Genomic DNA, 5,966 nt, shown 5'->3' with positions numbered 1-5,966 from the left:
AATCTCGTCATAATTAGGTGGAACGGGACATTCTCATGGTAATGTGCCGGAACGGGATATTCTCATCATGATCAGGTGGAACGGGAGATTCTCATTATGATGTGGGGGAACGGGAGATTCTCATCATGATGTGGGGGAACGGGAGATTCTCATCATGATAAAGTGGAACGGGATATTCTCACCATAATGAGGTGGAACGGGAAATTCTCATTATGATGAAGTGTAACGGGAGATTCTCATCATGATGGGGTGGAACGGGAGATTCTCATCATGATGAGGTGGAACGGGAGATTCTCATCATGATGAGGTGGAAAGGGAGATTCTCATGGTAATGAGGTGGAACGGGAGATTCTCATCTTGATGTGGGGGAACGGGAGATTCTCATCATGATGTCAGGGAACGGGAGATTCTCATCATGATGAGGTGGAACAGGATATTCTCATCATGATGAGATGGAATGGGAGATTCTCATGGTAATGTTGCGGAACGGGAGATTCTCATCATGATGTGGCGGAACGGGAGATTCTCATCATGATGTGGGGGAACGGGAGATTCTCATCATGATGTGGGGGAACGGGGGATTCTCATCATGATGAGGTGGAACAAGATATTCTCATCATGATCAGGCGGAACAGGAGATTCTCATGATGATGTTTTGGAATGGGAGATTCTCATGATGATGAGGTGGAACAGGATATTCTCATCATGATCAGGTTGAACAGGAGATTCTCATCATGATGAGGTGGAACGGGAGATTCTCATGGTGATGAGGTGGAACGGGAGTTTCTTATGGTGATGAGGTGGAATGGGAGATTCTCATGGTGATGAGGTGGAACGGGAGATTCTTTTTGTGAAGAGGTGGAACGGGCGATTCTTATGGGGATGAGGTGGAACGGGAGATTCTCATCATGATCAGGTGAAAGGGGAGATTCTCATCATGATGAGGTGGAACAGGATATTCTCATCATGATCAGGTGGAACAGGAGATTCTCATCATGATGAGGTGGAACGGGTGATTCTCATGGTGATGTGGTGGAACGGGAGATTCCCGTGGTGAAGAGGTGGAACGGGAGATTCCCGTGGTGAAGAGGTGCAACGGGACATTCTCATGGTAATGTGCCGGAACGGGAGATTCTCATCATGATCAGGTGGAACGGGAGATTCTCATCATGATGTGGGGGAATGGGAGATTCTCATCATGATGTGGGGGAACGGGAGATTCTCATCATGATGAGGTGGAACGGGAGATTCTCATCGTGATGAGGTGGAACGGGAGATTCTCATCATGATGTGGGGGAAGGGGAGATTCTCATCATGATGTGGGGGAACGGGAGATTCTCATCATGATGTGGGGGAACGGGAGATTCTCATCATGATGAGGTGGAACAGGATATTCTCATCATGATGAGATGGAATGGGAGATTCTCATGGTAATGTTGCGGAACGGGAGATTCTCATCATCATGTGGTGGAACGGGAGATTCTCATCATGATGTGGGGGAACGGGAGATTCTCATCATGATGTGGGGGAACGGGACATTCTCATCATGATGAGGTGGAACGGGATATTCTCATCATGATCAGGCGGAACAGGAGATTCTCATGGTGATGTTTTGGAATGGGAGATTCTCATCATGATGAGGTGAACAGGATATTCTCATCATGATCAGGTTGAACAGGAGATTCTCATCATGATGAGGTGGAACAGAAGATTCTTATGGTGATGAGGTGGAACGGGAGATTCTTATGGTGATGAGGTGGAACGGGAGATTCTCATGGTGATGAGGTGGAACGGGAGATTCCTATGGTGAAGAGGTGGAACGGGAGATTCTTATGGGGATCAGGTGGAAGAGGAGATTCTCATCATGATGAGGTGGAATGGGAGATACTTATGGTGAGGAGGTGGAATGGGAGATTCCCGTGGTGAAGAGGTGGAACGGGAGATTCTTATGGGGATGAGGTGGAACGGGAAATTCTCATCATGATCAAGTGAAAGGGGAGATTCTCATCATGATCAGGTGAAAGGGGATATTCTCATCATGATGAGGTGGAACGGGATATTCTCATCATGATCAGGTGGAACGGGAGATTCTCATCATGATGAGGTGGAACGGGAGATTCTCATCATGATGAGGTGGAACGGGAGATTATCATGGTGATGTGGGGGAACGGGAGATTCTCATCATGATGTGGGGGAACGGGAGATTCTCATCATTTTGAGGTGGAACGGGATATTCTCATCATAGTGAGGTGGAGCGGGAAATTCTCATCATGATGAAGTGGAACGGGATATTTTCATCATGATCAGGTGGAACGGGAGATTCTCATGGTGATGAGGTGGAACGGGAGATTCTCATGGTGATGAGGTGGAACTGGAGATTCTCATGGTGATGAGGTGGAACGGGAGATTCTCATGGTGATGTGGCGGAACGGGATATTCTCATCATGATCAGGTGGAACGGGAGATTCTCATCATGATGAGGTGGAACGGGAGATTCTCATGGTGAAGAGGTGGAGCGGGAGATTCTCATGGTGAAGAGGTGGAACGGGAGATTCTCATCATGATGACGTGGAACGGGAGATTCTCATCATGATGAGGTGGAACGGGAGATTCTCATGGTGATGTGGCGGAACGGGAGATTTTCATCGTGATGTGGTGGAACGTGAGATTCTTATGGTAATGAGGTGGAACGGGAGATTCTCAAGGTGATGAGGTGGAACGGGAGATTCCCGTGGTGAAGAGGTGGAACGGCAGATTCCCGTGGTGAAGAGGTGGAACGGCAGATTCTCATGGTGATGAGGTGGAACAGGAGATTTTAATGGTGATGTGGCGGAACGGGATATTCTCATCATGATCAGGTGAAAGGGGAGATTCTCATCATGATCAGGTGAAAGGGGAGATTCTCATCATGATGAGGTGGAACGGGATATTCTCGTCATAATTAGGTGGAACGGGAAATTCTCATGGTAATGTGCCGGAACGGGATATTCGCATCATGATCAGGTCGAACAGGAGATTCCTATGCTGATGTTACGGAATGGGAGATTCTCATCATGATGTGGGGGAACGGGAGATTCTCATCATGATGAGGTGGAACGGGATATTCTCATCATAATTAGGTGGAACGGGAAATTCTCATGGTAATGTGCCGGAACGGGATATTCTCATCATGATCAGGTCGAACAGGAGACTCCCATGCTGATGTTACGGAATGGGAGATTCTCATGGTGATGAGGTGGAACGGGAGATTCTCATGGTGATGAGGTGGAACGGGAGATTTTAATGGTGATGTGGCGGAACGGGATATTCTCATCATGATCAGGTGGAACGGGAGATTCTCATGGTGATGAGGTGGAACGGGATATTCTCATCATGATCAGGTGGAACGGGAGATTCTCATCATGATGAGGTGGAACGGGAAATTCTCATGGTGAAGAGGTGGAACGGGAGATTCTCATGGTGAAGATGTGGAACGGGAGATTCTCATCATGATGAGGTGGAACGGGAGATTCTCATGGTGATGTGGCGGAACGGGAGATTTTCATCATGATGTGGCGGAAAAGGAGATTCTCATGGTGATGAGGTGGAACGGGACATTCTCATGGTGATGAGGTTGAACGGGATATTCTCATCATGATGAGATGGAATGGGAGATTCTCATGGTAATGTTGCGGAACGGGAGATTCTCATCATGATGTGGGGGGACGGGAGATTCTCATCATGATGTGGGGGAACGGGAGATTCTCATGGTGATGAGGTGGAACAGGAGATTCTCATCATGATGAGGTGGAACGTGAGATTCTTATGGTGAGGAGGTGGAACGGGAGATTCTCATGGTGATGAGGTGGAACGGGAGATTCCCGTGGTGAAGAGGTTTAAGGGGAGATTCCCGTGGTGAAGAGGTGGAACGGGAGATTCTTATGGGGATGAGGTGGAACGGGAGATTCTCATCATGATCAGGTGAAAGGGGAGATTCTCATCATGATCAGGTGAAAGGGGAGATTCTCATCATGATGAGGTGGAACGGCATAATCTCGTCATAATTAGGTGGAACGGGACATTCTCATGGTGATGGGGTGGAACGGGAGATTCTCATGGTGATGAGGTGGAACGGGAGATTCTCATGGTGATGTGGCGGAACGGGATATTCTCATCATGATCAGGTGGAACGGGAGATTCTCATCATGATGAGGTTGAACGGGAGATTCTCATGGTGAAGAGGTGGAACGGGAGATTCTCATGGTGAAGAGGTGGAATGGGAGTTTCTCATGGTGATGAGGTGGAACGGGAGATTCTCATCATGATGTGGTGGAACGGGAGATTCTCATCATGATGAGATGTAATGGGAGATTCTCATGGTGATGAGGTGGAACGGGAGATTCTCATCATGATGAGGTGGAACGGGAGATTCTCATCATGATGAGGTGGAACAGGATATTCTCATCATGATGAGATGGAATGGGAGATTCTCATGGTAATGTTGCGGAACGGGAGATTCTCATCATGATGTGGCGGAATGGGAGATTCTCATCATGATGAGGGGGAAGGGGAGATTCTCATCATGATGTGGGGGAACGGGAGAGTCTCATCATAATGAGGTGGAACAGGATATTCTCATCATGATCAGGCCGAACAGGAGATTCCCATGCTGATGTTTTGGAATGGGAGATTCTCATCATGATGAGGTGGAACCGGATATTCTCATCATGATGAGGTGGAACAGGATATTCTCATCATGATCAGGCCGAACAGGAGATTCCCATGCTGATGTTACGGAATGGGAGATTCTCATCATGATGAGGTGGAACAGGATATTCTCATCATGATCAGGTGAAACAGGAGATTCTCATCATGATCAGGTGAAAGGGGAGATTCTCATCATGATGAGGTGGAACGGGATAATCTCGTCATAATTAGGTGGAACGGGACATTCTCATGGTAATGTGCCGGAACGGGATATTCTCATCATGATCAGGTGGAACGGGAGATTCTCATCATGATGTGGGGGAACGGGAGATTCTCATCATGATGTTGGGGAACGGGAGATTCTCATCATGATGAGGTGGAACGGGATATTCTCATCATGATCAGGTGAAACAGGAGATTCTCATCATGATCAGGTTGAACAGGAGATTCTCATCATGATGAGGTGGAACGGGAGATTCTTATGGTGATGAGGTGGAACGGGAGATTCTCATGGTGATGAGGTGGAACGGGAGATTCTCATGGTGATGAGGTGGAACGGGAGATTCTTTTTGTGAAGAGGTGGAACGGGAGATTCTTATGGGGATGAGGTGGAACGGGAGATTCTCATCATGATCAGGTGAAAGGGGAGATTCTCATCATGATGTGGTGAAACGGGATATTCTCGTCGTGATGAGGTGGAACGGGAGATTCTCATGGTAATGTGCCGGAACGGGATATTCTCATCATGATCAGGTGGAACGGGAGATTCTAATCATGATGAGGTGGAACGGGAGATTCTCTTCATGATGAGGTGGAACAGGATATTCTCATCATGATCAGGCGGAACAGGAGATTCTCATGGTTATGTTTTGGAATGGGAGATTCTCATCATGATCAGGACGAACAGGAGTTTCCCATGCTGATGTTTTGGAATGGGAGATTCTCATCATGATGAGGTGGAACAGGATATTCTCATCATGATGAGGTGGAACAGGATATTCTCATCATGATCAGGCCGAACAGGAGATTCCCATGCTGATGTTTTGGAATGGGAGATTCTCATGATGATGAGGTGGAACAGGATATTCTCATCATGATCAGGTGGAACAGGAGATTCTCATCATGATGAGGTGGAACGGGAGATTCTTATGGAGATGAGGTGGAACGGGAGATTCTCATGGTGATGTGGCGGAACAGGAGATTTTCATCATGATGTGGCGGAAAAGGAGATTCTCATGGTGATGAGGTGGAACGGGACATTCTCATGGTGATGAGGTGGA

Source organism: Telmatherina bonti, assembly GCF_933228915.1.
Source record: "Telmatherina bonti genome assembly, chromosome: 17".
Lineage (NCBI taxonomy): Eukaryota > Metazoa > Chordata > Actinopteri > Atheriniformes > Telmatherinidae > Telmatherina > Telmatherina bonti.
This window is presented reverse-complemented; position numbering follows the sequence as displayed.